The sequence below is a fragment of the Physeter macrocephalus genome, chromosome 11, assembly GCF_002837175.3.
Source record: "Physeter macrocephalus isolate SW-GA chromosome 11, ASM283717v5, whole genome shotgun sequence".
Lineage (NCBI taxonomy): Eukaryota > Metazoa > Chordata > Mammalia > Artiodactyla > Physeteridae > Physeter > Physeter macrocephalus.
In genome coordinates, this window is record NC_041224.1 from 25349647 (window position 1) to 25359216 (window position 9570).

Sequence of the window (9570 nt, forward strand, 5' to 3'; positions counted from 1 at the left end):
GACTTGGTGTATGTGTATACACACACACACACACACACACACACACACACACAATGGAATACTGCTCAGCCATAACAAAGAATGAAATAATGCCATTTGCAGCAACATGGATGGACTCGAGATTATCATACTAAGTGAAGGAAGTCAGAAAGAGAAAGACAAATACCATATGATATCGCTTATATGTGGAATCTAAAATACGACACAAATGAACATATCTATGAAACAGAAACAGACACACATACAGATAACAGACTTGTGGTTGCCAAGGGGGAGGGGATGGGAGAGGGAAGGATTGGGAGTTTGGGATTAGCAGATGCAAACTATTATATATAGGATGGATAAACAAGGTCCTACTGTATAGCACAGGGAACTATATTCAATATCCTGTGATAAACCACAATGAAAAAGATTATGGAAAACAATATATATGCATGTATAACTGAATCACTTTGCTGTACAGCAGCAATTAACACAATACAGTAAATCAACTATATGTCAATAAAAATCTTTTTAAAAAGAAATGTCTTCCAGTGTTTGGTAAATTACCAGTTCTGGTGCATCTGGGGGCACTAGGAAGATGAATTGTAACACCAGTGAACTGACCTGAACTCTGTCCATCAACCATTCTGAGCACCTTAATTTCTCTGTGAGATATTTGTTGAGCTTGTACTTTGACATAGACACTTTGAAAAAAAAAAAGAAATAGACGCTTTCGATTGAAAAACGAATGAAGCACAGTTCCTGCCCTCAAGACGTTCCAAGTCTAAGAGACAAAGACAGACATGTAAACAGGTAGTAAAAATAAAATGTGATTGAGGCTATAAGGAGGTTTGCACAGAGAGCGGTGGGGAAGCACAAAACAGAAAGGCCCCAAGTTCCTGGAGGTGTCAGAAGAGACTTAGCAGATAGGCTTTTGAACTGGGTCTGGAGGATCAGTAAGAATTTGCCAAGGAGGGAAGGGAGGGTGCATGCAGATTTCAAGCAGAAGGAAAAGCATGTGTAAAGGAACAAAAATCAAAGAAAGGTATATCCATCGGAATAGCCAGGTGACAATCCCAAAATCTTAGCGGCATAGGCACAAAGGTTTGTTTCTCACATTCGTCAATTGGTTCGGGACCTGCTGGCAGAGTAGCCGCCATCTTGAACTTTGCTGGTCCCCGTGGCGGAGGGGAATCAAGCCAGGTTTGCACAGCAGTTGGTGGATTGCTCTGTCCTGGAAGTGACACACATTACTTCCACTCTGGCTGGAACAGATGACACAGCCTCACCCCACAAGGGGGCCTGGAAATGCAATCTTATCATGCACCCAGAAGGTGGAGAGCTGCAGTGATTTAGCAAACAGCACTAATGACCACACCAAAAGCACTGAAGAAGGCTGTGTGTTCAGGAAATGGTGCTGGAGGTGGTGGTGGTTCGAATGCAGGGAGCAGAGACGGGAACACAGAATAGGCTGGAAGAAACTGAAGGATCTGTTTGTGAAAGGCCTTCACTGTCCTTCTTTTGGGCCCCAAGATAAAAATTTTAAGTGCTTCAACAAGTGTGACAATCAGGGTTGAAAACAGCCACACCCCACCTTGCAGTTCAGGCAGGGCTCTGTCACCCACAGATAGTATATGGGCTTGTGGCTGCTTTTCTGATCCTGGTGGAGCACAGCCTTAAGCACGACGGAACCCTGGACACCTTTGAAGGAATTCGAACAACAACTCCAGAGGTTGCAGCATTGCTTCCTACATTCCTACTTTTGATGTTAGTATTTCAATTTCTAGTCTTTAAGGAATCTTGAGGTCTGGGGTGAGGTCCTACATATGTGCCAAGGATGGACTGATGAGCTCGGACTCTAAAACGCAATCTCCTTTTGGGGCATCTCTGCAGTCCTGAGTCTCAGAAATAGTCAGGAACATCACTGAATCTTAATTCCAGTCCAATAGACTATTAGCTCTAGTCCAATACAATCTTAACTCCAGTCCAATAGAATCTTAGCTCCAGTCCAACAGAGCCCTAGAGTGCTGTTGTTGGTGAGTGGGTGGGTACTCCACACAAAAATGACTTTGCAAACAGCCTGATGCAGGAAACAAGCCAACAAGTAATCAGGTCTGGTGAGAGCTGTTTGCAAGTTCAGGCTTTTCCCTTAGGGCTACAGAGAAACAACGGAGTAGGTGCAAGAGTGGGGCTTTCTTTTTAAAACACAACTGGTGTGAAAGGCATCTAGCTTGTGTTCTGATATCGGTCCACCGAATTCAGAGCACAAACCAGAGCAAGGTGTTGTGTGAAAAGAAAGAACCCAGGTCTCCTCCGATGTCTAACCCACTCCCTGACTTCAGGCATTTTCCAGTCCTTTCTCCAAATGAGGGTACCATATGGGTATGGAGAAGATAACATCAGCAAAGCACTTTGGACTTCTCAGAAGAAAGCCAGTAGATAAACACAAGGTATTAACAGTATGCACCTTTACTTTTTAATAGCTGTCACATCTGGCTCTTTGTTTTTTGCCCAAATTATAAAATGAATGGTTTAAGAATAAAAAAATATCCTACCCAAAACACATCCACCCACAAGACTTCCACTAGATGGTTGCATTTTATATGCGATGTCAGTAGTCTTAGAATGTCTTGTATTTTTGTCTCCAGCAGGGGTTTTCTATCTGCAGGAAACCTCATTAGCCAGATCCTGCCGATACCTTATTCCCTAAGAGCGTCTTGGCATTGTGGGCATTAACTCTTTGAAATCAAAACTTTAAAAAATCTGTAAACAGCAACATATGAGTATTTTTGTATAAACCATAGACCTACAAGTGGAGACCAATATTTTTTACAAAAGCAAATGACTTGTCTCTTAATTTTTTAAAACGGACATGCTCCTTCGAGGTGACAGAGTGCCCCTGGAGGCCTTCATCGTTCTATTTCTCCAAAGTGTTTCTAAAAACAGAGGCAACGTGAGGGGAAAATATTCACCCGAAAGTTATGGGGCAAAAAATCATTTAAGTGCTTCTCAGCATTCCTGGTCCAACGGCTTTTTCCAGAGTTCACAGACAGAGGCAGCCGTGGCATTTATACCCCAGATGGACATAAACCAGACTGTGGGATTATTGGGGCATTAACTACACCCGTGACAAAATGTCTAAAACTGACATATTGAGAAAGATGTTTAAATTACCAGCCAGAAGAAGAGCCTTTCTTCTAACTGAATGTACACAGGAACTAAGAAGGGGGCCAAGTAAGGAACTTGGGCCTGAATAGCGCCGGAGCGCCCCAATTTCCCCATCACTCTCCTCCCAGGAGACGCCCAGGCTTCCAAATCTCAGACAGCTCGGCGGTCCCCTCAAGGTTAACAATGCTGTTTCCTCTTGAACCACCCCGAAACAACACTGGAAGTGGGTTTATTTTTACCCCAGGCTTTGTCATCTATCATTACTGAAAAACTAAGAGGGAAAACTCGGTTTGGGCCGAGTATCATGTCGAATATTCAGGATCTCCGTGCGGGATCTGGCCCTCCATCTGCCGCATTGATCTTATTTGGAGTGTCCTCCTTGTTCTCCCCGCCACGTTTCCTCATTAGCAAGGATATCTGTATTCCAAACAAGAGGCCATCTCTCTTGGTCTGGCGCCCAAGAGATTCTGTGATGATGTCACAATACAGCCCTTGTGATATCATAGCTTCTTTCATGGAAACAAATCCTTGGTACCCTGGATGACTTGGTATATTTAACCAGAAGTTTGGGGGTAATAAATGTGGAGATCTCTTGCAGATTTCTTCAGCACACATACAGCAAAAACTCACTTTATTGAAGGGCCTTCTCTCTGGATTCAGGTATACTTCATGGCTGGAGAGTATCTTTTCCTTGGTCTCCAAGATGGAAATTCTATTACCTGCTGTCGTGATGCTTCGCAAACCACAGACCCAGCTGTGAGGTGACCCCCGCCCCCTTCTCTTCCACATGACATTCAAACTAGTCGCTCTTGGTTTTCAGAGTCCTCTGTTCATGGAACTGGACATAATCTCCTTCCTCATCTTCCTTTCCAGTCAAGCAAATCTGATTGGATCCTCTCAGAGCAAACCCAGAATGACTTAGAAATCAGTTACTGTGTGCCCAGCACTGTGATAAGCCCAGTCCCAGGCCCTTTGCTCTCTTGTTTCCATTTAATTTCCAACTCTTTCCTATTTCCAGTGGATTTTTCCCAAGGTAGGACTACTTCCTACCTCCTCTTCTCAAACCCGACAAATGCTCCTTTCGGTGTTTTTTGACAGATGAGGAAACCAAGGCATCAGAACTAGCCCAAAGGCACACGTCTATGTGGAAGAGAATGGAGCCCACAGTTCAGTTCTATCTGAAAGCAAAACCCAGTAGGTTGTACTTCCTCTGAGCAAATCATTGAAAGGAGGGATTTGGGTGAAAGTCAAGGGTCAACATCCATGACCTTTATATTTCTCATCACATGACAACTCTCATGCAAAAATCCTGGTAACAAAATCTGTTTCTCACATCCATACACTTATTTATAAATAAGCACTAAAGCCAAATTCAGAAACGAACTACCCAGGAAAAGCTTTTAGGCCTGTAGTGATCACTATCTGGTCCTGAGAATGAATGGTGCTGTGACCAGGGGTCCTGCCCAGGGGGTTCTATTCAGCTGCACAGGGTGGGGAAGCAGTGATAGTTATTTACTGATAACCATACAGGTGTTTATGCTCAGCTGTCTGCCTTATGTTGGGAAAGTGGGGTTTCCCCAGCTCCCCGACGTGCAATGACCCCTAACACACCTGTATAGATCTGACTTTTGCCCATGACATTCCCGGAGGAGGTTTAAGTCACCAGGCAATTAAAACCCGAGATTCTAGGTTTGAAGCAAGGCAGCCTTCGCCACGCCCAGTTAGAACTCAGAAGTCCAGCCTCGCTCTGGAATCCCTGGGGTTGCTTCGAGATGTCTCTGGCATGACCAAGCACAAAGCTCCAATTCCTTCCCCATCACCATACCAGCAAATTTCACCCCAAGTCAACAAATGCCATGTAAGAATTCTATCCTAAACCCTCCTACGGATCCCTGGCAGAAGGTCAGTGGGGGTTTTTCCTCTGTTGCTTGGCTGACTCAGATCTCTCCTCTCCCTGTGGCTGCCTTGAGGAGGCCAAGGTTCCAGGTTTTCCGGTTTCAAAATAAATTGGCAGAAATCTGAAGCGATGCCAATACCGCCCTCCTGCCCTCAGGCAGCTGGGTCCCAGTGGGAGGTCTCTTAGCAACCAGGCTCAAATCAAATATTTGGGCGTCTGGACACATTCGGATCGGGATGAGCTCATGAACAAAAACTCCTCTCTTTCTCTCAACCCAGCTATCGAGGGTTAGGAAATGATGCCGAGCCCCTCGGTCGCCTCCCTGCACCGGGTGAAGCTGTGACTCACGAGGGCTGTTCAATTAGAGGCAGCCCCGCGCTGGCAGGCCAGGCATCTAACTTCTATTTCTGGCTTGATGTGTATCCTTAGACAAGGCACTTGAACTTTTTTGCTGCTGTGCCTACATAAAGCCCAAAGTTTTCATTTGACCCTCTGCATGCAGCCTTTGCGCCAGAAATCAGAATATTCAGACTCACGGGGGGCATGAGCTCCAGTTCAACTCAGAAGTAAACCAGGAAGAAGGAGGCTTTCAGAGCCCTCTTCCGCCCACCTGCACCCTCCCCACAACCTTCCCTGCCAGTGACAAACGGTGAATGGACGGGGGAAGGGGGCATATGGGTGCTAGCCAAGAGAGTTTCACATCTTTTACTTTCCAGCCCCACAACCCAGCTTTATGCTACTCTTGTGTACTCTTGTGTACACATCATATTTGGCTTTGGCAGAAGAAAAAGGAAGGAAGGAAGGAAGGAAGGAGGGAGGGAGGGAGGAGGAGAAGAAAGAAAGAAAGAAAGAAAGAAAGAAAGGAAAGGAAGGAAAGAAAGAAAGAAAGGAAAGAATGGAAGGAAGGAAGGAAAGAAAGAAAGAAAGAAAAGAAAGGAAAGAAGGAAAGAAAGAAAGAAAGAAAAGAAAAACATGGAACTTTTAAATCAATCCTAGCTGATCTTTTGAGAGATGGGCTGGTCAGCGCTCCCCTTCCTCAGCCAGCATGTGCCCATCATAATTATCCATCATGCCACTCCACGGGACATTTAAGTTGCTTATTTCCATGTGCAGAAGGAAAGAAAGAAAGAAAGAAAAGAAAGGAAAGAAGGAAAGAAAGAAAGAAAGAAAAGAAAAACATGGAACTTTTAAATCCTAGTCTCCTGATCTTTTGAGAGATGGGCTGGTCAGCGCTCCCCTTCCTCAGCCAGCATGTGCCCATCATAATTATCCATCATGCCACTCCACGGGACATTTAAGTTGCTTATTTCCATGTGCACAGATGTCTAACCTCTTCATTGAGTCCCAAAAGACAGATGCTGTGTCTCATATTCCCTTGTCACCTTTTTTTTTTAACATCTTTATTGGGGTATAATTGCTTTACAATGGTGTGTTAGTTTCTGCCGTATAAATGGCGTGTTAGTTTCTGCTTTATAACAGAGTGAATCAGCTACACATATACATATATCCCCATATCTCCTCCCTCTTGCGTCTCCCTCCCACCCTCCCTATCCCACCCCTCTAGGTGGTCACAAAGCACCAAGCTGATCTCCCTGTGCTATGTGGCTGCTTCCCACTAGCTATCTATTTTACATTTGGCAGTGTGTATATGACCATGCCACTCTCTCACTGCATTCAGGTTTACCCATCCCACTCCCCATGTCCTCAAGTCCATTCTCTACGTCTGCATCTTTATTCCTATCTTGCCCCTAGGTTCTTCATAAACAATTTTTTTTATTTTTTGATTCCATATATATGTGTTAGCATACAGTATTTATTTTTCTCTTTCTGACTTATTTCACTCTGTATGACAGACTCTAGGTCCATCCATATCACTACAAATATCTCAATTTCATTTCTTTTTATGGCTGAGTAATATTCCATTGTATATATGTGCCACATCTTCTTTATCCATTCATCTGTCGATGGACACTTGGGTTGCTTCCATTTCCTGGCTATTGTAAATAGAGCTGCAAAGAACATTGTGGTACATGACTCTTTTTGAATTATGGTTTCCTCAGCGTATATGCCCAGTAGTGGGATTGCTGGGTCGTATGGTAGTTCTATTTTTAGTTTTTTAAGGAACCTCCATACTGTTCTCCATAGTGGCTGTATCAATTTACATTCCCACCAACAGTGCAAGGGGTTCCCTGTTCTCCACACCCTCTCCAGGATTTACTGTTGTAGATTTTTTGATGATGGCCATTCTGACTGGTGTGAGATGATACCTCATAGTAGTTTTGATTTTCATTTCTCTAATGATTAGTGATGTTGAGCATCCTTTCATGTCTTTGTTGGCAATCTGTATATTATTCATTGGAGAAATGTCTACTTAACTCTTCTGCCCATTTTTGGATTGGGTTGTTTGTTTTCTTGATATTGAGCTGCATGGGCTGTTTGTATATTTTGGAGATTAATCCTTTGTCAGTTGCTTCATTTGCAAATATTTTCTCCCATTCTGAGGGTTGTCTTTTGGTCTTGTTTATTGTTTCCTTTGCTGTGCAAAAGCTTTTAAGTTTCATTAGGTCCTGTTTGTTTATTTTTGTTTTTATTTCCATTTCTGTAGGAGGTGGGTCAAAAACGATCTTGCTGTGATTCATGTCGTGGAGTGTTCTGCCTATGTTTTCCTCTAAGAGTTTTATAGTGTCTGGCCTTACATTTAGGTCTTTAATCCATTTTGAGTTTATTTTTGTGTATGGTGTTAGGGAGTGTTCTAATTTCATTCTTTTACATGTAGCTGTCCAGTTTTCCCAGCACCACTTATTGAAGAGGCTGTCTTTTCTCCATTGTATAGTCTTGCCTCCTTTATCAAAGATAAGGTGACCATATATGCAAGGGTTTATCTCTGGGCTTTCCTGTTCCATTGACCAATATTTCTGTTTTTGTGCCAGTACCATACTGTCTTGATTACTGTAGCTTTGTAGTATAGTCTGAAGTCAAGGAGCCTGACTCCTCCAGGTCCGGTTTTCTTCCCCAAGATTGCTTTGGCTATTCGGGGTCTTTTGTGTTTCCATACAAATTGTGAAAATGTTTGTTTAGCTCTGTGAAAAATGCCATTGGTAGTTTCACAGGGATTGCATTGAATCTGTAGATTGCTTTGGGTAGTATACTCACTTTCACAATGTTGATTTTTCCAATCCAAGAACATGGTATAGCTCTCCATCTGTTTGTATCATCTTTAATTTCTTTCATTAGTGTCTTATAGTTTTCTGCATACAGGTTTTTGTCTCCTTAGGTAGGTTTATTTCTAGGTATTTTATTCTTTTTGTTGCAGTAGTAATTGGGAGTGTTTCTGTAATTTCTCTTTCAGATTTTTTCATCATTAGTGTATAGGAATGCAAGAGATTTCTGTGTATTAATTTTGTATCCTGCTACTTTACCAAATTCATTGATTAGCTAGTAGTTTTCTGGTAACATCTTTAGGAATCTCTATGTATAGTGTCATGTCATCTGCAAACAGTGACAGTTTTACTTCTTCTTTCCCATTTGGATTCCTTTTATTGCTTTTTCTTCTCTGATTGCTGTGGCTAAAACTCCCAAGACTGTGTTGAATAATAGTGGTGAAAGTGGGCAACCTTGTCTTTTTCCTGATCTTAGTGGAAATGGTTTCAGTTTTTCACCATTGAGAATGATGTTGGCCATGGGTTTGTCATATATGACCTTTATTATGTTGAGGTAAGTTCCCTCTATGCCTACTTTCTGGAGGGTTTTTATAATAAATGGTGTTCTATTTTGTCCAAAGATTTTTCTGCATCTATGGAGATGATCATGTGGTTTTTCTCCTTCAATTTATTAATATGGTTTATCACATTGATTGATTTGCATATATTGAAGAATCCTTGCTTTCCTGGGATGAACACCACTGGATCATGGTGTATGATCCTTTTAATGTGCTGTTGGATTCTGTTTGCTAGTATTTTTTTGAGGATTTTTGCATCAAGTTCATCAGTGATATTGGCCTGTAGCTTAATTTTTTTGTGACATCTTTGTCTGGTTTTGTTATCAGGGTGATTGTGGCCTCATAGAATGAGTTTGGGAGTGTCCCTCCCTCTGCTATATTTTGGAAGAGTTTGAGAAGGATAGGTGTTAGCCCTTCTCTAAATGTTTGATAGAATTCGCCTGTGAAGCCATCTGGTCCTGGGCTTTAGTTTGTTGGAAGGTTTTTAATCTCAGTTTCGATTTTAGTGCTTGTAATTGGTCTGTTCATATTTTCTATTTCTTCCTGGTTCAATCTTGGAAGGTTGTGCTTTTCTAAGAATTTGTCCATTTCTTCCAGGTTGTCCATTTTATTGGTATATAGTTCCTTGTAGTAATCTCCCATGATCCTTTGTATTTCTACAGTGCCCGTTGTTACTTCTCCTTTTTCATTTCTAATTCTATTGATTTGAGTCTTCTCCCTTTTTTTCTTGATGAGTCTAGCTAATGGTTTATTAATTTTGTTTATCTTCTCAAAGAACCAACTTTTAGTTTTATTGATCTTTGCT